General features: G+C 34.7%; 1 long non-coding RNA gene across 1 annotated transcript in view; it reads left to right on the top strand.

Annotated features, from left to right (window-relative positions):
* Nucleotides 1–25,797, top strand: part of Gm42264 — a 28,189-nt gene extending 2,392 nt beyond the window's left edge. The window contains exons 2-3 of the long non-coding RNA XR_881171.1: nt 4,123–4,178; nt 25,638–25,797. This is a non-coding gene — a long non-coding RNA (predicted gene, 42264). The remainder of the gene's footprint in view (nt 1–4,122; nt 4,179–25,637) is intronic.
* The last annotated feature ends 1,077 nt before the right edge of the window (nt 25,798–26,874 follow it).

Raw genomic sequence — 26,874 nt, forward strand, 5'->3', positions numbered from 1 at the left:
ATTGCTTGAGTACTACTCCTGGCGAAAGGAAACCAAATATTCAGAACTGTTTCACCTACTGGAAAAATGTAATGAGAGTGAAGCCTTGTTCTTGCCAGCTATTGTGATGACCTTTGCACTGATACTAAAGTCAACACTCCATTCCAAGTCGTCTGTATTAAAGCAAACACTGTTACATCTGTACTTTTAAATCTTCGATGAATATTGCATAGATATTTACTCAGTGAACCTTTCTTTTTGAAACACCTAGAAACTTGTGTCTTAAAATTCTCATGATATTTATTCCCTAAACATTTTGGCATAGATATTTGCTTTTGGCAAAGTAGTGAATTTTTTTTTAAATTGATTTTTAAGAGATTTCTCTTCCAGGAAATTTAGTGGGTAATTTTTACATGTTTTCATTCATATTCTTACTTAAAGTGGCTATCTTTGAAAGGAGCAATGGAAAATAGGAGAAAAATGCTTGTTTGTATCTTGTGGGAATATTTCTTTCATTTAACTCTTAAACACTAAATCCACTAAAACAAGGTGTTTTTAGAAGTGATAAAACACTAGTCTGTCTTGAGGAATTCCACCTTTTCCCAACTCTTCCTCTATTGTTTTTCTCATCCCTGCATTCCCTTCCTAACTTCCCTTTTCCATGTCCTTTACTGACACTGATGGTGTACTGTGCTGGACATTGTGCATAGTATGTGTTGGAGTTTAATTCATATCACATTCTGGTTAAATGTTATTAAAAGTAAAAAAGGATGTTATTGAAAGTTATAAGGATGTTGAGGTTATAATTATGTGTTTGAAATAATCTCACATTATTTTCTAATTCCTAAAGTGTTGGCATTATGTAAGTGGTCATGATGTTTGTATTATTTTCGTTTTGAGTACTTCACGGTGACATTTTAAAAAACCTGTTATTTTTATTATGAATGTACTTTAACAGAAGCCTGTAATATTCTAAACCATGAGTTTTCTACATGGCAGCTAAGTTTTGGGAGACGAGTTCCCTTAGCTTTCTAGAACTTAAGAGTATGTTTGCATCGCAGGAATTAAAGAACTGGTTCCTACTTGAAATATTTCTTTTAATATCTATTTACTAAAATATATTTTGAGCAGGGATTTCAAATCGAGAAATAAATAGAGTACATTCAGTGAGTTCTCTTTCATACTTTTTTTGGGGGGGGATAACTTTTATCCTCATAAATATATCCCAAATATTTATGAAAAAGGGAAAATAAATAATGTGATGTCTTCTAAGTTTTTGCTGTGAGAAAACGATTTTCTGTGTATGTTTGCATGAGTGTGCTCACGCTCCTACCATGATCCCACCAGAAGGTGAAAGACAACCAGTGCTCAGACTCTGCAGCATACTGCTAGAATTAAAGCAGTAGCGATATGGAATCACTACAGATAAAGTCAATGGCAGAAAGCTATTCACTGAAAAAAAATCTACACTCGATTCTTAGAGGAAAGGCATATAAGCCTGTCTTTAAACTCATTTGAAAAGTAAATGTGTTTCATATTCATTTTTATGTATTTTTCTCTAATTATTATTTGACTATTTTGCCAATTCACAGTTAAACATGTGAGTAATTTTTTTATATTAGAGTTGGACTTTGTCAAAAGCTTTGGGTTGAGGGAGGAAAATATTTCAGCCAAGTTTCTTTATGCTCATGCCAAGTAATTTTCAATTGCTGTATAAACTGTATATTTTAAATTAAGTGGATGCATACACTTTAGATTTCTTTTTACCCTTAACTTACTCAGACCAGTTAACTTATAAAAATTTGATTCAGGTTATAAGAAACTGATTACTTAAAGTTTTGATAAGTCAAGAAGCATGTTTACTCATTTGTACACAGTGAAGCTTAATATTCCAGCTGTGTACATGACTGTGTACATAATAGTCGGTCACACTATTATGATTGGAATGGCTATTATGCTGAACTTCTTTCAGGTTAGTTTAGTGTGTCATTAATTGTTCAAACATAATCCAATTTCTCTTTCTGTGGAGCAATCACATATCTAAGATCATATTAAACTCATTAGCTTATAGATATATGTTTATACACAGAGAGATACATGGATACAAACATACAGAAATATACAATCATCAACATGGCATATAAAAAATTGAATATTAAAATCATATTTTTAAAAATAACTTCAAGTTTAGTGTGTGAATGAGCTTCTGCAGTGCATCAGAAATAAGTGATATAGATATTGCTAAGAAACAAAAGGAAATTAGGCTATTGGACCTACTTTTTATATTTTATTTCTATTATTAATGATATGGTAACAAATACTATTGACTTGTTATATTGACTTTTTATTTATATTATAGATAAGAAAACATCTAAGAGGTTCAATTGCATACAATATACAAGAATCTTCTCTAACAAAAACGTTTTCAACTTTCTTCATTTCTAACTCTTGAGTAGAAAATAGTGCTTAGAAAAAACAATTCCTTTTCTCTATAGTTGAGTTAAACACTGGGTTGAAATGACTTACATAGTGTCACAGCATTGCAGAAAGGAGTATTCTTACTACTGTACTTCTCCTGTGGACATAACGCCCATCATTACATCTGTTTGGAATTCAGCTATGTTAGAGTTTCCCGATTCTACTCTCTGGACTTTGAAGTTCTGGTGCAGCTTATTGGACTGTGTGTTGTTGGGTCCTGTAATACCTCTTTCCATTCCAATTCTGTATCATAAGTTTCTTTCTGAATAAAATGTAATACTGGACCTACAAATACTGATATGCTCTTTACCCACTCTCTCATTCCTGTTCCAGGTTATGGAAATGTGTGTGCACCTGTATGAATGTGTGTGTGGATGTGTGTTTTCTACTTGTGATCATGTTTGGTAGAAACATTCAATCTAGCAGTATTAAATGTTTGGTCTATACTGATAGGCCTCTCTGAATACCAAGTCCCTCATAACACTAAGACAGAAAATCACAAATTAAGTGATCTAAGTATTTAATTTGAGTCCTGTGGGTAGGAAATATGATGCTTACTGTTTATTGCAGCTGTGCTGAATTTGAAAGCATCATTCTGTGCATAGGAGTATCCTCTAGGATGGTGCTTTTATATAGGTTTACCTGAAGAGGAAAGGTGTGTGGTATCATCCAGATGTCTGTGATCTCGAGTGAATAAACAGGAGAAAGTATTCTTAGCAATAGAATATATCTTGTTCTATTTCCTTATTAAATTACAGTGTGACCAACCATCTCTTATGTACACTGCCTTACATTTTTTGCCATGATAGACTGTAACTCTCAACTAGATTTTCCTCCTTCCCTCAAGTTTCTTCTTTTCAGACAATGAAAAAAGTAACAAATATGGTAAAATGTTACTAAGGATATACCTGGTTTATTTTAATTTTACGTTTTGTCAAGTTGACACTAGCTAGAGGGGAACCCCAATAGAGAAAATGCCTCTATCAGTTTGCCTGTAGGCAAGTCTGTGAATGATATTCTTGGTTAATTATTGATGTGCATTGGTACAGTCCACTGTGCAATTATTTCTGAGATATACAAGAAACAAAAGTCGTTTTGTTCTTATAACAGTAGACAGGAAATAAGGACAAAAGAGTAGGGTTGGTCCTATGATAAAAATAAACAAGCTATTTTTAGGTCTTTCAATTGGGTCACAAGATGAACATGGAAGAGTTTGAAACTGTGGACTAGAGGAGCCATAAGTTCTGTTAGCAGAGTATGATGAAGGATTTTATTTATAATTTTGTAAACAGATCCCTAGAAAACTGCAGATAGCAGAGTCTTAAGCTCATGATGTTAAGATGCAGTCAAGGACAGATGCCATCAGAAACAAACCTAGAAGCTCTTCACCTTTTACCACTGGACAGAATCTGGCTTCATTCTGTCCTTGCCCTGTGAACATTCTGCCTCTTAATTTAGAAGTAATGGAGTAGTTTTATGATGGAAGAAATTCCAAAATAGCATTGCCTTCAGACTATGATATAGATACTCGTGGTTTCCGTTTTCAGATCTACAGTTATAGTAAACAGACAGCTATGGAAAAATATAAAATTTAAATAGAAGGAAGTTTCAGCACATTTCAAAGTTGTGGTCTGGAGTGGTACTAATACATGTTTGTAATTCCAGAGATAAACATAACTAAAGTGGAAGTCTGTTATCTCTACAATCAAGTAACCCAATGGGTAAGAATGCACCATCTTTTCAAAAGGCTCTGTCTTCTGAAACCTGAAAATGACTTGTAAACAGAGGCTATACTTAAAAATACCTTCTAAATTTATGTGGTTCAAATGAACCATAGAGCACTGTTTTCCCAAGGTGACTTGGAAAACACACAGGGGTTGAGCCAAGATAGGCTAGGAAGAGAGTCCATGTTTTAAAGTGACAACAGATGTTGGCAGCCTTTGTCCTTGTGGTTCTAGATTTATATGGAAAGCAGAGGCAAGGCTGCTGAAGTTATGCAATCTGCATTACAGTTTGATTCCTTACAAAGACCTGTAGGACAGTTGCATGGAACTGGAAAGTAGGAGGTAAGCTACAGTGGGGATTACAGGATATCAGTGATTCCATGACTATGGGATATCTTACAACAAAATCCACAGGCACAGAGATGGGCTGACCCAATAAAGAGATGTTTTATACTGTGTATAAGCAACAGAATGGTAGAATGACAGAGTCAAATGTCTTTTGAAGATTTCAGTGATTCCATCCCTGGCCCAAAGACCTTACATACACTAACAATATATGTTTTTGGATTTTTTATTGGTTATGAAATTTATTTACATTTCAATTGTTATCACTCTTCTCAGATTTCCCTCCACACACACTTATCTCCGCCCCCATCCCAACTGCTTCTATGAGGGTGCTCCCCATCCACTCACCCACTTCCACCTTAGCCTCCTATCATTCCTCTACACTGGGGCATCGAGCCTCCATAGGACCAAGGGCCTCCCTTCCCACTGATGCCACATTCAGCAATCCTCTGCTATAGTGCAGCTGGGTCCATAGATCCCTCCATGTGTGGTCAGGTTAAGATCTGGTCTTGGTTTGGCCAAATCCTTTTCTGATATGCCTAAATGTTTCCCTTTTAAAATGGAAGGTTTACATTGTGTTTTACTGTGTGTTTACTCTGTGTATATAGAAAGTATGTAACATTGGTTCACAGGTAAGGGATTGCCTTGAATATCAAGACAAACTTTCAATTTCTGACAGTGTAGATACTCTTAAGAAGAAGTTGCTGACTTTTAGGGATAGGGTATACCTATTTTGAATTATGAAATACAAATAAGACTTTGGTACTCTAGGATGAAACGCTATGATTTAAGGTTTGGATGTCAGATGGGCAATAGGTAGAGATTAGTAGTTAATTTTAATTGTGAACTTACTGAGTTTAGAATGAACATAGAACATATTTCTGGGCAAATGTCTGCAAAAAGGAAGGAGGCACCCTAAATGTGGACTTATTTAATGAACTGGCTTCCTATACTGAATAGGGAGGGAAATGATGTAAGCATCAGTGTTTATATCTTTTTTTTTTCCTGACATTGGGTGTAATATCACCTTCTACCTCATTCTTATAGCAAGTGTAAAACAAAACAAACTCTTTCCTCAAGTGGTTTTAGCTCCTTCTAGTAAATAGTTGAGCACAGCAATGAGAAACACATTTCAATTCAGGGAAAACAATCTCAATTGTTCTCTCTAACTTTCTAGAGGATTTAGTCTAATTATGTATCAATATCTTCACTTTACACAGGGAAATTTTGCAGGAAAATGATACTATATCATAGAATTTTAAAAGGCTACTAATTCAATGTTACAAAACGCAAGTGAATACTTATTATTTTAAATCAAAAACATGATTGAAACTTTAATACGGTTAAGAAGTATTTTGTAGTATCCAAAGACCTGAGAGACAATATGAAGTGGCCAGCTACTTTAAAAGTGGATTGAATGGAAGAAAGTTGGCTTCTAATTCTCAATCTTACTTTGCCAGAATGAGATTGGATACTCTGTTCATAAAATTGTAAATGAAAATTAGAGAAAAGCAGTTGAAATATATTTCAAATTATAAATATAGGAAAATGAATACTCAAAGTATATTGTATGGATTTCTCTTATTTATTTACCTGGAGATAGCATCTTCCTTTGTTGTCCAGACTCCATTCAACACCCTGGACTCAAGATATTCCCATAATCCAGTCTTAATAGTTGGATCTAAAGTCATGGGCCAACATAGTCATCTAGTTGCTTTGGAATATTACATTTTTAGCAATAGATGAAAGTACAACCACATTAAGGATCATTAGGTAAGTTGAATTTTTACAGTCTCACAAAGCTTAATGGAAATCAGAAATACAGGTTTTGTTATATTAAAATTTATAGCATGAACAAAACTAAAAACTGTAAGCTACATTAGTGGCTCCTCAACAGTGACAAAAGTATTCACATGTCCTGAATATGATCTCACTTGAAAAGATAACTTTGTTAGCACATAAATTACAATATATTGGATGAAAATTCAAAAAAATTAACAAAATATTTATATCATATACAATTAATGGACAGGGCACACAATACCATAACTTCCCCCCTGACTAATCCAAACTCACTGTAGGGAGTATTAGGTTAGACTGAGAAGCAACTCATTTCTACTCAACCCACTTTCCTGGCAGCTGCACAGACCATATCATCCCGCAGGTCTTTGGATAATATAAAAAAAAAAACTATATCATAATAAACAGTTAATATATAGCTATTTACCTATGTATCTATCTATGATTCCAACTATTTATCTATCAGTTTATCTATCTACCTATCTATCATGGATCAATCTATCTCTATCTATCTATCTATCTATCTATCTATCTATCTATCTATCTATCTATCTATCTAAAAAAGTCTATATATGTGTGGTGAAAAGGGTTGATAGGAATCTAGAATGGTAAAAGAGAAATTTAGCCGGGCGGTGGTAGTGCATGCCTTTAATCCCAGCACTTGGGAGGCAGAGACAGGAGGATTTCTGAGTTCGAGGCCAGCCTGGTCTACAAAGTGAGTTCCAGGACAGCCAGAGCTACACAGAGAAACCCTGTCTCGAAAAACAAACAAATAAACAAACAAACAAACAAAAAGAGAAATTTAGGAAGTTTAAATTCAGACTAGTAATTAGCCAATGAATAAGAAAATGCCACACCCACTCCAGTAGTGACTTGTGTGACAGGCCCAAAAAGCGTGGATGCAGTCTCAAGGTAAAAGTTCACGGAAACTTGGTCTCCTGGAACCATGGCATCCTGTAAAACTAATGCTCCAAATCTGTCCTTGCTTTAGTTTATTATAAGTGCCTGTAAGGATTGATTTTGGCATATAGCTAAGTTAGATTAACCTTCACCAGTGTTCCAATGTCCTAGGAAATTGTTGAGCCAACCTTGGGCTTTAATTTTTGTAAAAATGTTACTCATTGAGATGAAAATGCCTCCAGTGTTGATAGACAGTGATGGAAATCAGGCATTACATTCTACTAGAATAGAGCTAGTAATCTCAGAGCTAGTCTACATAGTATACTTAGGACAATAGCTGAATCACTCCCATACACAGGAATTTACAATGGCCTACGGGGAAGGTGGACTGTACAAGAGACTAGAATTGGAACTATGGCAAGAGCATGAAGCCCTTGCCCCTCACTTCTAAGCTGACATTTGGTGGGGCTGCTTTTGATCCCAGTTGTTAACATTGATTTTTATCCCAGTTGGTTTCTGTTAGTATTCCTCTGTTTTGTTGTAAAAGTCACTTTGCATCATATAACTTCAAAGTACCTTGGATGATCTCAGAGTATCACTGAACATTCTTGTCTCCTTTTGTAATATAAGCCTGATGCTCACTTTCAGAAATTACATTCAGATACAACACTCCCTTGGGTTCGCATCTGTTTGTCACTTTTTTGCCTACTCACTGCCTATCTGTACCGGGATCCTGATTCTCCTGTGGATTGAGGGGCCCACTGAGTACAGTCTGTGGCAAGAAAAGAATCAGCAAAGGATGGAGACTCTCTGAATCTTCTTTGATGGAAGCTTTCTGAGCTCTATCTATCCTGAGCCTTGTAAGAAAACAGTTAAGAACTTTTTAATTTAGGTTGCTATCACGGCTCTTTCACTCAAGTCCTAAATGGACTGAAGTATGCACTCCTTTTACGCATAGTTCATGGTCTTAAATATAGCTTTCACCCCTCCTTTGACTCTTAATCATCTGTCATTTCCTTGTGAGATGTGTTCAGAATCAGTGGTCATTGATGGCTGTGTTGCAGATACTTTATTTCAGATCTGTGCTTTTTTTTTTTTTTCCATTTGGGCTAATAATAAGTCCTTCACTTCTAACATGCTACTTAGGGGGAATTCAGTGGAGTTAATTATACTCCCTGCATAATGTAATTCTGAACTCTCTGGGATGAAAATAGCATTAGAATTTTCTATAATTTTATGTTTGCTCTCTCATTACGTCTGAGATTTAAAGAGATTTAGTTTAGGTGACCTGAAGTTCAAGGTTTTCCTAAGTGAACTGAATGAATTATCTCTGCTTTCCATTTAGCAGTGATGTTTATAAACTGGCAAAGAAGTGAAATGACAGCCTCCAAAGGGAAGGGAGGCAGTTGTTTGCATCGGTGCTTGCTTGTTGCTTTTTTAAAAAAACAAACAAACAAACAAACAAAAACCCCCCAAAACCAAACTGGTTCTTTATTCATGAAAATCAAGTCTCAAAATGATCATAGACTATCTTGAAGTCATCCAGGATTGAGTTAGCTATTTTCGCACTTTACCTTTTCATGAGAAAATATTAAAAGAAGAAAACACAAGTATTTCTTAGAAAGTAATTTTTTTTTTACTTTATGTTTTACCTATACATACAGGTGGAATAGGAATATTGATTTTGGAATTGCTGATGAAATTTGTTCTAGGTATATGTATGGCTATATGGTAAAACATAGTGACAAACTGTGTCTGATCAAAATAGATGACCTGAGCTCCTGGCTTCAAAAGAGAATATAGAGTTACAAGTTACAGGTGTAATTATATAGACTAAATATAATGACACACATTGCAGTCATTTATTATAAATCATGTTTATCCCTAGTAAATTCTATTTGTGAATTAGTGAAGGTTATCTAAATATTTAACATTGATCAAGCATTAGAATGCTTAAGAAGAAAGTTCCCTTAAAATACTCAAAAATCTCTTACAGCTTTTTTTCTGCTCATTCTGCAATGAATATGCAGTTAATTTGTAATGTTGGCAGGCTCCATTTTAAACACTAAGCTCTTGCTATGTAAGGATTTCCTGTCTGCTTTAGTTAGGTCCACAGTATTACATGTGTTCTCCTTAAAGCTTTTACTCTATATTTTTTCTATTACTACCATGAGTTGTCACCTGTCCTAAGTCCTCTCTGTCATTGTTTAAGAAGATAGATTCTCAAACAACCTGCTCACATCAGTTACCTTCTTTTTCTCTGCAGTATTGAGAGAATGCTTTTATAGAAGTTAACAGTGAACTGTCAGTAAACTCAATTATTTCTAACTCCATCCTAAAGATGCAGGCAGGTATACATTACTCACATATAAAATACAGCACTTATTTCTTTATTTGTTATTTATTTGTTTATTCATTTATTGCTAATTTCTGTAAATTGTCATGTTTAAGAGCTTTTCATTTTACCTGCTGTTTTCTCTGCAGGAAGTCAAAAAATGAGCCAAAAACCAATCTGACGAGCATCATTACTAAAATAGAAATCTTCCTTTGTGCCAATCTTAGTATGTGTCCTACTTGTGAACCCCATTGGTTTCTGGCTTGCTCCCTTAGTAATAGATTCAGAATGCCTAGACAAGTGTGTGCCTGCTCATCTCTAATCAGAAGGCAATTGATTGTCTAATTTATAAAAACATGATGACTTGCTTCTGTTCTGATCTCAATACATAGTTTCAGACTTGTATAAATTATCCAAGTCAAGAATTTTATTATTTTCCCCTAAGACTATGACTACTTAACAATATTTGACCATATTAAATTCTATTATATAATTACTGAAAAATATCTTAAAATATTAGAAGTCAATGTAGATTTACATAGTTTACTAAATAATAAATATAAATGATGACATTCTTATGGGTAGTTTATTTATCATACTCAATGTGTCATTAATTATGAGGACTTACACCATTATCATTCAAAATATTTACTGGCTATTATCACAAGATCACATATTAAGCTATTTTTAATGTACTTTGGTGTGTAGATTGAAAATATTTAACAATTTCTAGAACTCAAATTAGAGACAGTTAGGTCTGTGTGTTCAAACTATGTATTTGAAACTTAAAAATTAAACTTAGAAATTGCTTTATCTCTCTGTGATCTGGAAACTGTTCATTGATCCATTGCTTGTAAGAGAACACAGACTTCCCTAAGAAAACAAAGATGTTTCTTCCTTCAGAGTTGAAATAGGAGTATAGCAAGGAGACACTCTTTGCAGTAAAGTAGTTATTTCCTAATTGTTCATGAATTACTGAAATATCTGAAAAAAAAAGATACGCAGGCTTCTATTCTACCATTCAACATACAAATGTTGAAATTAAAGATGAATTTAGATAAGAGATGATATTTTCATTTTAAATAAATATGGCTCTTCCATTAGATTATTGTATCCATGGTTGTCCCACTGAGCTGTAAATTATTCTCATTATTTTATCATGTGTTTCAATTTCTGTTGTCTTGGTAAAAAGTATAATTGCCTTTTTAATATTTATGTGTTATATTCAAGTGTTCCTTTTTAACTAAAGGAAAAATGAGCTCTTTAACAAGTTGAAGGGCATCTCATTTTTAATTTCTATAAAACTTAATTTTGTTTCCTTTTTTTTTTGCTTTTTGTCTTCCTTTAGCTCTGTAAAATGAACTGAAGTGAATGTAGAAGTGAACAGAATTTTTAAACATTTGAATACAAATCTGATTCTCAAAGAAGAAATCCCCGAAAAGTGTAACTGTACTTCTATAATATTATCAGTAAATATAATAATATTTTCTACATTATATTAAATAATACCATTAGCTGTATTCATCACATCAGATAATATATTATGAAGGAAGTAAATTCTGACACTTTCATATTGTCTACTATGAGGTTAGGTATGAAAAACAGCCCACATTGTTAGACTATACTATGTGGATCATTAAAGATTCTCTACATTTAAGAATCTTGTTTGCCTTTAAATATGAGCAAAATATTCTGCAAGTTCAAATACATGTATAATGAATTATTAAAATATTACTGTTTCTTAATAATAAGTTATTTTAGCATCTAAATATAATTTGAAGAAGTACATAAATATCTTGAAATATTACCCTAAGTGAAGCTGTGACATGTTTTCATCTTGTTTTTACTGGCATCATAGTTTCAAAAAGGAAAAAAAAATGAAAGGATTCTAGTACTTAAATTAGAGACAAGCATATTGTGAAAACAGATTTTATTTTTCAAAATGGAATCTATTATATGAGCTAGAGAAATTTGAAAAATATTCTAAACTTTTAAGTAGAATAATCCCAAGATTTTATTGCAATCTTTGTATGGTAATTATATTTTAGATGTTTTAAAGTATAATGTAGGTAATATATACAAATATGATCACAAATATGGAAAGTAAAATGTAAATTTCTGATAAATGAAATCTTGTTGGTAGGTAATCTTGTGTTCTACAACCAGTTTAGCTCTAATTTACACATGATAATAAAAGAACATTGATCCAGTTAAGCCTGCCTTTTTGGTCTGCTTCGTTTCTCTTGTGAAGAACTTACAAACATGCAGGGTATCACAAAACCCACAATCTCACTGTGTAACTTGGCACTTATTTTGTGAAGCTAATGTTTGAATAATGAAAGTAAAATTACATCAAAATTTCAATTATTTTAACCTAACCTAGACTTCGCAGACATGTTTGGTATTTTTTAATGTCTTCTATTAAAACATAATGTCCAAATTATGGATCTAACTTTTAGTAAAGTAGCTTATAGACTATTGGGATTTTTAGAATAATTTTATAATATATTTTGTGGTAGCTAAGTCCTTACATACTTGACCCTCCAGAAAAGAAAGTACATTAGAATGCTGACACAGGAGCATAGGCATAAGAGAATGAGAGATCTAATATTCTGTTTCCTAGCACAATGCTCCATTTTTCATCCTTGTTATTGGCACAGAATTGATGCTACTAGAACAGTACTCTGGATGTAGCCTGTAAGCTATTTCTACAACATATTTGGTAAAATAGAAAAAGAGCACAAAATAGGAATTTCCCTATTTGCTAACATGTATGGGAATGCTTCACATGATTAAAAAAAAAAATCTGCAGAAAAAAAAAAGATACAAAGGAATGCAACCAACTGTCTTATCAACAGCCTGAGTTACTTGGGAATTTCCATCAATCCCACTTTGTTAATAATTCAATCCAATATAATTCAGTCCCCCTACTGGAGTCTTTCTTGGTGACAAGAGATGGCCAGTTCCAACTTTATATCCCCATTATTTAAGGACCATTTTGGATATTCCTATGTTTTAGAGAGTATCCAATGCAATACATTTCCATACCATCCATCAATTGCCACTCAACTCAATCTGTCTTTTCACAAACTGGCAGCAGACCTGCACAGATGAGGACAACACTCAGAGGAATCACTGAACACAGAAAAGTCAGGCTTGTTCCTATGTGGATCCATCACCTCTATGTTCTAGACTGTGTGTCAGAATGTATTCTCCCAGCTATGAAAGATAAATGTGTACACCAGCCACAAAACCTTTGACCTACAATCTATTCAGCTGCAAAGTATGCAGATATGTAGATAGCCGAGAAACCTAATATAAAACAGTACTGCTCATTAAAAAGGAGTATCAATGAAATGACTCCTATTGATATTCTATTGTACAAATAAGTCAGTGCCTTATTAAGTCATAATCAGAGAAGCTTTATCCAGCAGTATTTAGAATCAGATGCAGAAAACCCTAGCCAGACATTTTCAAACAAAGTATTTAAATTGATGTCTCCATCAAATCCTTTGCCTCAGAGCTCAGGGAACCCCATGAAAGAGAAGGCAGAAATAATATAAGAGCCAGATGATATGAAGGGCACCAGAAGAACAAAGCCCTCTAAATCAACTGAGCAAAGTTCTAAACAACTCAGAGAAACTGAAGCAGCAAGCACAAGACCTACGCAGGTCTGGTCCAGATCTTTCTGCCTGTATACTATAGATAGCTTTTATCTTAGTATTTTTATGGGACCCTAGAATGTAAGAACAAGTAGTTCTCCAAAACCTGGGCCTTAACCTAAGGCACTTTTCCTTCTTTGGGGTCACCTTTCCAAGTTTGATATGTTGGTTTTACTGTTCTGTTATATTTTATTTTCTTGTTATATTTTGTTTATATTTTATATGTTTATTGTTACCACTTGGAAGGCTGCATGTTACTTTTTCTCTTAACATTTTATTTATTCTTTGTGAATTTAGGATCATGTATTCCAATTTCCTTAATCTACCCATCCCTTCACATCCACCTTCTGCTCTTCCCCTGTGAACCTACCCCAAAAGGAAACAAATCAACAAACAAACAAACAAACCAATAATAATAATATCTCTCCATGGAAGATTCAGTGTGTCACAAAGTATACTCTTCTCTTTAAACATCTTTACTTGCAAATGTTCATTACAATGCTGGTCTGCTTTGAGGACTCTGGTTTCTTCTACACTGTCAATACTGGATGCTCAACCAGGACTCCTCTCAGATATTCTGCTGTCCTGTGTCATGGAGATCATGCAGCTTGGTATATGCAGGATCTGCCTCTTCACTTGGTTTAGCAGTTCACTGATAGTGTCGATGTTGAGGTGTGCCAACACAAAGCCCTATATCTGGATCTGCTTAGAAGCTAAGTTGATCAATTGGCCAATATCCCTTCATACCCTTGTAGTAGCCAGCAAGAGGTGGAGAGGCAAGGTCTACTGCTCAACTCAGGCCTGTTACCTGTGCCCACACTACCAGGGCTAGTTCTACTGTTTTGCCTAGGCAAAGTACAGGGAATTGACTTGAGTATTGACAGTGGGGCACAGCTCCTGTGCCAATGCCATCTTATGGGATATAGGCCCACTTATATATTTCCAAGAAACAAAAAGTGAATGTATCAATAGAGGAGGGAATGTGGGAAGTTTCTGGGAAGTATAGAGGGAAAGGAAACTGCAATTGGGCTAAAATACATTACAAAAGATTCTATTTATTTATAAAAAGTGAAAAAGTGTTAAGCCAAAACAAAACAAAAGATCCAAAGGCAAGCCTGCCAGGATTGTTCTCTGATCTACTGCAAAGCAGGATGCAAATGAGAAAATATCAAACATGTTACAATACACAGATATGTGTGGAGATAAAAAGGAAAGAAGACAGGTAGAAAAGAAGACAAAGACAGACAAATTTATAATGACCTTTATACTCTCCAAGTATTAAGTTAAACAAGTTCTTGTTTAACAACAGCATATCTGATTAACACAAAGAAACTCCATTGTGTATATGTCTGTGTTGGGAAGATTTTCATTTTGTTTTGTTTTGGGCTTTTAAAGGTTATTGCGGTTTATGTATCTGTTATTTGTTCTAATTTTTGGTTTTCTGTCAGCTTGTTTATTGAGAGAGAGAAAGGGAGGGGGAGAGGAAGAAGGAGAGGGGGAGGGGAGGGAGGGGAGGGAGAGGGACACACACACACACACACAGAGAGAGAGAGAGAGAGAGAGAGAGAGAGAGAGAGAGAGAGAGAGAGAGAGAGAGAGAATTAAGTTGGTGGCCATGAGGTAGGAATTACTGGGAAGTTCTTGAGGAGGGGAAAATATGATGACAATATATTAAAATAAATTAAAAATTAAAGCTTTGTATTTCAATGTACACATGAAAAACAAGTGTAAGTGTCGTATTTGAGGTTAAAATGGGACAAAATAACAATTGTCAGAGAGGTATGAGAGTATGTAATTGGGCACATGAAACATGGAACAGGAAAAGACACTTGGGGGCTACAAGGTGGGAACAAAGGGAGCAGAAAGTCAGGGAAAATGTGGGCAGAGGATGTGTTCAAAAATATCATAGCTTAACACTTTCATCCTAATTTTAAAAAAATTGACTTGAAGGTAGGGAGGATAACAATGTAAGTTGACAGTAATCATAATGTATCATACATACACATATGATATACATATTTGTGTGTGTGAATGTGTATGCATGTGCATATGGAAAGTACACCTGCACATGAGCACCTGTGTGTGCATGGGAGTGTGGTTGAATCTATAGCTTTTGAATAAAATTGCTTCAAAACCAGACTGAAATAGTTGTTTTGTTGAAGTTATAACACTTTACACTTACACAAAGCATATGCATTTTTAAGTTTTAAATTTCTGTATTTTCTTTAATGCCTATAAGCATTTTGCTTTCATATGAGTCTGTGTAGAAAGTTAATATCTGGTTCCTGAAGAGACCAGTGTATGATACAGATTCCCTATGACTGGAGTTAAAGATGGTTGTAAGTTACCATGCAGAAGCTGTGCACCACATCCATATCATATGAAAGAGCAATCACTGTTCTTATCCACTGAATTATTTCTCTAGTTCGATAATTTTTATAAAATTAAATATTATAAATGTATTTTCTTACTCATGATTTGAATTAAACTCTTGATTTGAATTGTATAATTTGTCTTAATATCTGAGCCATAAATCATTAATAGGATAGCATGTGATAATCCACAAATATTCATATTTCATATATTTCAATAAGATTAAATAAATTTATCCTCTAAAATATTTACCAATTGTAGAGATAAAAATATTTAAAAGTCTATCTGGCTGTGTCTCAGAGTCTTTAAAATTCCTTGCCTCTTATAAAATTCTATGCTTGTTCCCAGAGTTCAGAACCTACATTGTGTTTTTATGTCTGACCAAGCATATTTAGAAGAAATTCTGAGTGAGGAAGTAAAAATTTTACACTTAGTTTTTTCTTAATAGAATAGACATAAATGCAAAAGGATACACAGACATCATTAAGGGAAGTTGCAAAAAGACATTGGGAAATAGCATTTATTTTCTCAAAGTAGAGTAATGCAAAATTTGTTATTTAATTTTCTAACATGTGGACTAATATTTCAACCATATATTTTCTCACAACACTACTTTCTCTCTTTTCATTTATCTTAGTTTAAGTGAAATCAGACCAAAAGCAAAATAAAGTTAGAATAAGGGTGAAGGAAAGAAGAAAATAGAAAATGAAGGGAGAGAGAATGGAAAGAAGGGAAGGAAGAAGGAAAGGGGGACATTTGTCTATTCTCTTCTATCAGTTGACAGGATTGCATTAATTATCTATGTCCACATGTTTCTATCAGACTACTCTACTTTGTCTCAGGCTGCTACTAAACATTTCACATTTATCCTGTCATTGAAGCCTCACAGCAATGCTCTTCAGCAGACCTTGAAATTAGTGAGTGAAATGGGAGACTGACAGTCAGTTAGATCTTGGCCAGCAATTGTAGCAACTAGGAGCAGCAAGAGAAATGAAGTTAGTGGAAATATTATACATGCTTCTGTTTCATGGTAATTGGTTCTTTCTGATTTGTGGTAGCCTGAATTTCAAACCTACAAGTTGAAAGCTTAAAATCCACATTTCAGAAAAAGTCTATTTTCTCTAGTAAAGGAAAACAACCAGATACTGATATGCAAACAACCTGGCTTCGATTTTTAATTCTTGTGTCTTGAAGTTAAAGTATTTCAAATATGTGGCTATGCTAAACTACTGGACTTAAAACCATTGCTTTGTATGGGTTTCAATTTTAATTAAAGTTTATTTCTATGTCTACATCTTGTTTTCCATGGCTTATTACAAAAAAAAATCCAGTGTAAATATATTTCTGTGAATTTCATTTTCATCTTAGGTATGCAATAGATTTGAAAAGACACAAAGTTTTTGTGGTGAAATGCATTGAAGATTTACCTACTCAATCAAAGAAGAGATCTTTCACCAAATTTTAAAGATTTATCTTAAAAGCTTTAAAGATTAAAGAACAGCTGAACATTAAGTATAGGGGTGTTATATTGGAAATCCAAGCAAACATAAGGAACCCTCCTATCTATATTATTATCATGTTTAACAAATGTACAAAGCCTCAGACTTACGTTTAACCTAGGTTAGCTCTGACGTGTTTAGTCGAACACTCTGAAGAGCTGTCTAAGAACAAAGACGCTGCTTACATAAAATACAGGATGATTCAAGCTGGATCTTATATGAGATCTTCCTCCTTGTAGACTGACTTCCATGGTTCCAGAAAATGGTATTCAGGGTGCCAAGGAAGGAAAGCATTACAAAGTACTACCCAGCTGAAATACACAGGAACCATGGCAATATCAGAATTGCAAGAAAATTTATAAAGTTGAAGTAAGCGATGCTCACATGTTGGTCAAAACCAACAGCTGATTGTTCGACACATGGCCCACTCAACTGGAATGAAATCATACTTCATACTAAAAAACTTCCCAGCCTTCTGGGAGTAGTGAAGGCTTGAATATTAGAAAACAAGATACTACTAGAATTTTGCTAAAACAGCATAATTCCTTAATACATTATAAAACATGCATATATATGTATAGGTATGTATGATTCAAATAATATCCATAGAAAAGAGGGTACTAAAATGAAAATGAGCAGTCATGAGAACATATTAAAAGACAACAATAAAAAGCCAAAAAATTATTTTAAAGGTTTCAATATGAAGGTATTCAAATATCCAATTAAAAAATTTCAACCCATCCTTCTATTACACTACTTGAATTATATTAAGTACAGATTAAATGCAGTAATCTGTATAAAACAACCATCATTTTGATAAAAAGAACATAAGTAGATAGCATTTCCTTATTAGGGAACATGTACATTCTTTCTGACCTAAAATCTTAGATAACTATCAGTTTTAGAAAGACTTCAGATATAATATGAATTACAAATTCATAAATTAAGCAAATATTTTAAAACATCTTTTTAATGTTAGAGTGAAAAGGAGTATTAATTAGAGACATTAAATGCATATAAGGGTAAGAGGCATGATACTTTAGTGAATATCAAGATATGTATACTACTTGTAAATCCATAACTTTACAAGAATCAAGAAGAAAATATATACTTGTAATATACACCGAGTATATTTAAGATAAAAAGAAAAGAAAAAGATATATGATGTACAGTCATTACACTGCTGACAGTGGATCAGCACAACTCTAGAGGATGCTCACATGATGAAAAGGGACTCCTGTGATGAATGGAGTGCTCAATAACTAGAAGTGCATATTATGGAAATACAAGTACAAATAATTTGATTTGTCTTCATTGTGCCTAGCAGGGAGAATAAATGAAGTTTGATACTCATTGGGAAGATATAAACAGTCAATATTTCAAAATCCATTGATCTCATAAATTTGAATATGGCTTAAAATTATCTAGCTGTGTGGAGGTAAGCATCATCTTATAATAACTGAATCATCTACTACTTGGTCAATACCTATATGTTCTGCGACACATGATATAGAAAGTTGTGGAAGCCCATACACAACAGCATTGAAAAAAAAAAAACAGCCTACAAAAAGTTTGATACCACTAGAAAATCATTAATAACTGGCAGAATCCTATATAAAGTTAATATTATGAATCAATTAAACTGGAGTCAATTTGTCAAGATGAAAGGGACTTACAAAGATACGGTACAGCAGAGAAAAACAAATCATATATATACTTATATTAAATAAAATGTAAATAGCCTTTACAATATTGTAATCAATACCAGGCATAGTAAAACAAGGAGAAGCCCATTAAAGAAGGAGAGTATCTAAGAACTCTAAGGAAAATGTTTTTCCTAAAATTTTATTACTTTCTGATACATCATATATAATGTATTTTTCAATAAGGACTTTAAAAGCAAGGACAACATTTAAATTTAAATATAGCTTTGAATTACACCTAGAAAATGATATCATGTCTAGATAAAACTGATACTAAATTGAGACTTTCCTAAGTTGGAAATGTGTTTTGATACACCAGACTTATCAAATCACAGCTGGGAAATACATGGCTGTGATCATGAGCCTAACAAAAGCTGTAGAACACAGTCACTCTCCAGAATCCAGTGTCATACCATATGATACAACTATACCACTTGCTAACCTAAGGATCAAAACTCAAAATTCAAGTAGATATTAAATTCTATTGAGTACATAACTGTTATGTATATTCATAAATTCAAAATATTTAGACAAATATTCAAAATCAAGTATGCTCTACTATATAGATCCTCCAAAATAGCACAGCCATTTTCCATATGCTGCATCATATGTCAGATTTTTATTTAATAGTAAATTTGGTGAAATCTATTGGAATTAGCAGTACCTAGATTGACAATAGAACCCATAGTGGTTGTAATAGATGATCAACTTAGAGAAAAGACCTTTAAAATCATGAACGCTCACATATCGGACTGAGTATGAGAAGAATGCCTAAGTATTTAAGTTATTAGCATCCATCTCTGATTCCTACCCACCATGCCTCTGTCATATGTCCTGATTACCATCATGATATTCTTCACCACAGACACAAAATTAGCAAAGCCAACACTGGTCTTCTGAAATATGAGCCCAATTGTCCTCTGTTTATGTTTCCTAAGGTAATTGTAGAGAAAACCTAAGTACCACAATATTATCATCATCATCATCATCATCATCATCATTATTATTATTATTATTATTTTAGTTCCTTTCTATACAATGTCACTGTGCTTTATTTAAATTGTTACAATTCATGGCTACTGCAAACTCTACTATCCGATTTGTTCAATATCTGGAACCTATGATACATATTTATACATTTATTGTAATTAGTTATATCTGTGCATCAATCCTATTAAGGAAAAGTATTATAGCTTTTATCTGATGGAATAAGATACTGTAAGAAAGAAAGTTTAATAACAGGATTGGGCATTATTTGTTATAGGCAAACTGTTACATTCCTCACATAGATATCTTTTTTCTTTCTTTTTTTTAATGTTCATTTTTATTAGATATTTTCTTTATTTATGTGGGGAATTGCAGGCTGGTCTCCAGTCGAGCTGAGGTCTAAACCCAGATGGTCATAATTTCACCTACATGAAACAGTAGGCGTTCCCTCATGCTCCTGGAACTCCAGCCCTTGCCTAAGGTATCACCTCCCACAGCCCCCACAAGAGAATCATGGTCAGTAGTCATGTAAGCAATGGCCCAAGCTTCTGAACTTCAGGCTAAACTCCTCCCCAGTTACCTAGCAACAGTGAAGACCATAAAAAGGACTGCTCAGCCCATACCTCACTCTCTTATTCCTTTGTCCTCTCACCTCTCCTCTCACTTCTCTCTCCTCTTCCCTTTCTCTTTGTCTTCTTCTTTCCTCTCTCTCTCTCTCTCTCTCTCTCTCTCTCTCTCTCTCTCTCTCTCTCTCTCTCTTCCTCCTTTCTACCTTCTCTCCTTCCCCTGCATTTCTATAATAAAGTTCTAAGACCATAGAATCTCTGCTCTGCTCCTTCAAGTTCCACTGCACACTCTGGCCAATGTTTGGAACTTCTTCCCTATTTCCCACAACCCTGGTGGCTTTAGCAAGGTAGCTCAGGGGTGGAGGTGGGGTTCTCAGGCAGGGCTGCCCCTTGACCACCCCCTGAAGAGTGGAATAGAAAAATGCCCACCCAGGGATGAGTGGATAGGGTAGATAGATAGCAACCCTCCCACGCCTGACTGACCAGAGAATAGGGAAAATCTGGGTGTGGGCATCTTTTTCCTTCCATTTTTTTTCCAGGGACCCAGGGCTCCCCCTTTTTATTTTGTTCCCAACACATTTACATTTCAAATGCTATCCTAAAAGTCCCCTAATCCCTCCCCCAGACCTGCTCCCCAACAACCCACTCCTGCTTCCTAGCATTCCTCTGTACTGGGACTTGTAATCTTTTCAAGACCAAGGGCCTCTCATCCCATTGATGGTTGACTAGGCCTCTGCTACATATGCAACTAGGGACACAGCTCTGGGGGGTACTAGTTAGTTCATATTTTTGTTCCTCCTATAGGGTTGTAGACCCCTTTAGCTCCTTGGGTACATTCCCTAGATTCTGCATTGGGGGTTCTGTGTTCCATCCAATAGATGACTGTGAGCATCCACTTCTGTATTTGCCAGGCACTGGAATAGCCTCACAAGAGACAGCTACATCAGGGTCCTTTCAGCAAAATCTTGTTGGCCTATGAAATAGTGTCTGGGTTTGGTGGTTGTATATGGGAAGGATCCCTGGGTGGGGCAGTCTCTGGATAGTCTTTACTTGCATCTCAGCTCCAAACTTTGTTTCTGTAACTCCTTCCATGAGAAGTTTGTTCCCCCTTATAAGAAGGATTGAAGTATCCACACTTTGGTCTTTGTGGTTCTTGACCTTAATTTGGTCTGTGAATTGTATCTTGGGTATTCTGAGCTTCTGGACTAACACCCACTTATCAGTGAATGCATATCATGTGTGTTATTTTGTGATTGGGTTACCTCACTCCGGATGATATCCTCCAGATCCACCATTTGCCTAAGAATTTCATAAATTCATTGTTTTTAATAGCTGCAGAGTATTATACTTTATAAATGTACAGCATTTTTTGTATCCATTTTTCTGTTGAGGGACATCTGGGTTCTTTCCAGTTTCTGGCTATTATAAATAAGGCCTCTATGAACATAGTGGAGCATGTGTCCTTATTACAAGTTAGAACATCTGGGTATATGTCTACAATAGGTATTGCTGAATCTTCTGGTAGTAACTGACCCGTCAGAATAGCTAAGATCAAAAATTCAGGTGACAGCAGATGCTTGCGAGGATGTGGAGAAAGAGGAACACTACTCCATTGCTAGTGGGATTGCAAGCTGGTACAATCACATAGATTTTAATGAGTCATACAGACTTGGAAAAATAAAAGAAACCATTCTGGAACTAGAAAGACTTGGAATCATATGCCAAATGGTTCTTCTACAACCATGCAAAAAGAAACAAAACAGAACACCAGGCATATTTTAGCCATGGGATGAGGGCATGCACAACTCAATGCAATCAGAGACCTCTACTGGCTTCTAAATTCCTTACTTCGGTGCTTTAGGTACCATTGTACATTTTAGACTCACTTTGTACTGAAATATGATCTTTCTCTTGTTCTACTTAGCAGTTCCACTGTCTTCAGAAGAATCACTTCATCTCCTACCCAATCTACGATCTATGCTGTCTCAGTCCTGAGTCTATATCATCTCCAAAATCAGTGTGACTGTTTTGTTCCTTTGCAAATAATACACTAAAACTGATGGCTGTGTTGAGAAATAAATGACACAATTTTTAACTTCAAAAGACATGTATGCTTTTTTAAATATTTCATCTCTACAATGAAAATAGTTTAAAAATTAATTGCTATTTATTTGATATTTTAACTAGAAAATAGTCACCATATATTTTTACAGAAAAATATTCAAAAGCTTTAAAAATTCACAAGCAAAAGCACTTCCTTTTATTATTATTTTATGTATCTTATTTCTATTTCCATGGAAACAGAATAGGAGTTGCAGCTAGAGGCCAGAAGTAGATTAGAAATCTTTCTTCTGACTTTGTTTGCTGTCTCCTGAGGTGATAGACTTTGCTAGTGTTTTATGAGTGGAAAGGAAAAGACCTCCACAATTCAATGGCTGCTTGTCAGATTCTTCAATAAATGAGCATGTGTAGGAATTTATCCCTTTCTAGCAGAAATGGTTGAATATTAGGGTATATTTTCACAGGAAATGAAGGGAGAATATACAAAATATTTTTTAAATTTAACTGTTGTATTTTATTTTTAATTGAAGTTGAACATGAGCAAGTTCAGGATATATAGAAAATTAAGAAAAAACACTGAACATAATCTGAGAGTTATGACCTTCTTGCTTCTGTGCATCAGCATGAGTATATGCAGAGAACTACATGTAATTTTACAAGCATGTGTCTTCTGAGATAACATTCAGGGCCATTATATTTGGACTCACTGTTTAGCCTTAGGGATGACCTCACCTCTTGCCCATAATGCTCCTGCATTATGATCTCATGTTTCTCTCGTCAGTGCTATGCAGTTAGTCAAGGATTGATTCCTTGTTTCTCAGTAGTTCTTGCACTAGCTAAAGTAGACTTCTTACACTTAAATATTGACACTGACTGTTTAAAAGTTTACTTCATTAACCTGTGATTTTTTTCATTTTATTTTTTTTAAATTTAGTGTACAAAGAAATGGAGTGTACCATGGCATTTTCATTCATAAACGTTATTGTACGTTGTTTTTATTCTCTCCAAAACAAACTCCAATTCTTTCCTCCCCCATCCTTGTGGCTCTCAAATTCTTCATGATCCATGTGTACCATTAGCCTTTCTTCTTTCCATTTCAGCCCTTTAGATTAATTCTTCCTTTTCATCACTTATTCCTTTCATTGTGTGCACATGCTAGTTATCTTGCTAGTTATCTTTCTGTCTCTCTGTCTCAAACCCAGTATAAATGTAGGAGAAATTGGCATGTGCTTGGACTCCAGGTTTTCCTGGTTTACCTTCAAGGGAAGGATATTGGGCATGTAACATGATTCTGCCTGATGCAAGTCTACATAGTTCTTTGCAATACAGTGATTTTCTTTCAGCTATACCATATGCTGTAACTGGAAATAAGACTTTGATTATAAACCATCAAGCAGGAAGATAGATATTATTTGGAGTATGTTACTTCTTAGTTGAGCATTTTTTTTAGGTGCTTCTCAGCCACTTGGCATCCCTCAGTTGAAAATTCTTTGTTTAGCCCATTTTTTAATAGGGTTATTTGGTTTTCTGGAGTCTAACTTCTTGACTTCTTTGTTTACATTGGATATTAGCCCTCTATCAGACTTAGGATTGGAAAAGATATTTTCCAAGTCTGTTGGTTGCCTTTTGCTATTATTGACAGTGTCCTTTGCCTTACTGAACCTTTGCAATTGTATGAGGTCCCATTTGTTGATTCTTGATCTTACAGCACAAGTGATTGGTGTTCTGTTCAGGATTTTTTTTACCCTGTGCCTATATCCTCGAGGCTCTTCCTCACTTTCTCCTCTATACATTTCAGTGTATCTTGTTTTATGTGGAGTTTCTTGATCCACCTAGACTTAAGCTTTGTAAAATGAAATAAGAATGGATCAATTTGCATTTTTCTACATGATAACCACCAGTTGAGCCAGCACCATTTGTCAAAAATGCTGTCTTTTTTCCACTGGATGGTTTTATTTCCTTTTTCAAATACCTAGTGACCATAGGTGTGTGGGTTCATTTTTGGTTCTTCAATTCTATTCCATTGATCTACCTGTCCATCACTGTCCATTATGTTCATAGCAGACTTACGTATAATAGCCAGAAGCTGGAAAGAACTCAGATGTCCCTCAACAGAGGAATGGAAACAGAAAATGTTTTACATTTATAAACTATAGTACTCTGTAGCTATTAAAAACAATGAATTTATGAAATTCTTAGACAAATGGATGAATCTGGAGGATATCCTCCTAAATGAGATAACCCAATCACAAAAGAACATACATGATATACACTCACTGATAAGTGGATATTAGTCCAGAAGCTCACATTATCCAAGATACCATTTGCAAAACACATGAAACTCAAGAAGAAGGAAGACCAAAGTGTGGATACTTCTATCCTTCTTAGAAGGTGGAACAAAATTCCCATGGAAGGAGTTATAGATATAAAGTTCATAACAGAAACTGAAAGAATGACCATCCAGAGACTGCCTCACCTGGGAATCCATCCCATAAACAACCACCAAACCCAGACACTATTGCAGATGCCAACAAAAGCTAGCTGACAGGAGCCTGATAAAGCTGTCTCCTAAGAGGCTCTGCCAGTGCCTAACTAATACAAAAGTGGATGCTCACAGCCATCCATTGGAAGAAGCATGGGCAGTAGAGAAAGTACCCAAGGAGTTGAAGGGGATTGCAGCCCTGTAGGAGGAACAACAATATGAAATAACCAATACCCCCAGAGTTCCCTGGGACTAAACCACCAATCAAAGAAAATGCATGGTGGGACTCATGACTCTAACTGCGTAAGTTGGAGAGAATGGCCTAGTCAGTCATCAATGGGAGGAGAGGCCCTGTGAAAGTTCTATGCCCCAGTTTAGGGGAATGCAAGGGCTGGGAAGCAGGAGGGTGTGGGTTGGGGAGCAGTGGGAGGAGGAGAGGGGATAGGGGATTTTGGAGGCAAAACTAGGAAAGGGGAAACATTTGATATGTAAATAAAGAAAATATCTAATAAAAAAGAAAATATATATATTTGTTATCCAGCAAATCTTCAAATTTTGATCCAAACTAGGTTATTCCCATACACTCATTCCTCACATTTCATGTTTTGATCTTACCATGTTGGACTCTTCCAATTATGATTGTATGTTACTTTAATGAAACATTTATTCCAAATTAAAAACAGTAAAAGTAGAGAGAGACAGAGATTGAGAATTAAACATGTGATTTCTTTTTCTTATATCAGAATTGCAAGAATACATAGATCCATTTGAGTAGAAATTTACACTAATGAGCACCAAGAGCCACTGCATAACTTGAAGAGCAGCACACCAAATGCGAAGCTAATTGAAGGGTTTTGAATCGCAGGAGAGCTGAGCATCAGAGCAACACAAATTCGAGTTCACCTGGAGAATGCAGGAAAGGTTAGTGCTGCTTCAGGAAAGATGTACTGTGGCTGGATGGGGCTAGAAAGTTGGGTTTAAAAATACCATCTCATGCTAATTGATGGGTAGCCTTTTGTAGTTATTAAGCGTTGGTTTCTACAAGGTACTAATTTCTATTTTAAATAGACACTCTGAAAAATAAACAGTTTGTACTCAAATTTATTATCAGGAAAAGTTTTGAAACTACATAGAATTGAAAGATATAATATTGGTAGAATTAATATCTCATGTTAGAAGTAGTGAAAAGCAAAACAAGCCTAATCTAGTAATACCGCCAATAGTGGTTATGCCAATGAGGAAAAGAAAAATCAAAGAGGATGACAAGGTAAGCAAGAGTATGTAAATTGCTTCCATTAAGGAGGTCCAAGACTAATGTGTAGTAGAGTGAATAAAGGGTAATAAAAATGCCGCAGGGAAGAAATATGTATATTTATTTTTATTTTCTATGGAAGCCTAAGACATGAATATGTTCCTAACATAATTGTATGTAATGATAGCACTATTTACAGGTGTATCTTGACTTTTTGTGTGGAAGGTCTGAAATAGAAATTTAGAAATTGGAGATTTATGAACTGAGATTCACTAGACAGAGTTTCAGAAAGGGTATTTGAAATTGAAGAACTATACCAAATTAACAGGATGTTTTTAAGGAGTACACTGATTTATGAAGAGTGGGCATTCAGGGTAGAAAAGTTTTTTCAAAATATGATATCTGCAATACAGGAAGGCAGGGCCAGTAAGCCTGGGTCCAATAGGGTCTAGAAACCTGGAGTGAAATTTCTGTGTGGGAGGGACATCATCATTGAGCTAGGAGGATGCATACAAAATTAAAAAAAAAAAGACTAAACAACTTAGAGAAATTTAGTATCGATAATAGAAAAATCATTTGCAAAATAAAACACTAAGAAAATAACTATGAAATAAAAATGGGTTATGAAATTAAACAGAGATTTCTCAGCAGATGGTGCAGAAATTTCTGAGAAATGTTTTTAAATTTCAACATAATTAGCCATCATGGAAGTAGAAACTATATTTACC

Source organism: Mus musculus, chromosome 4 (assembly GCF_000001635.26).
Source record: "Mus musculus strain C57BL/6J chromosome 4, GRCm38.p6 C57BL/6J".
Lineage (NCBI taxonomy): Eukaryota > Metazoa > Chordata > Mammalia > Rodentia > Muridae > Mus > Mus musculus.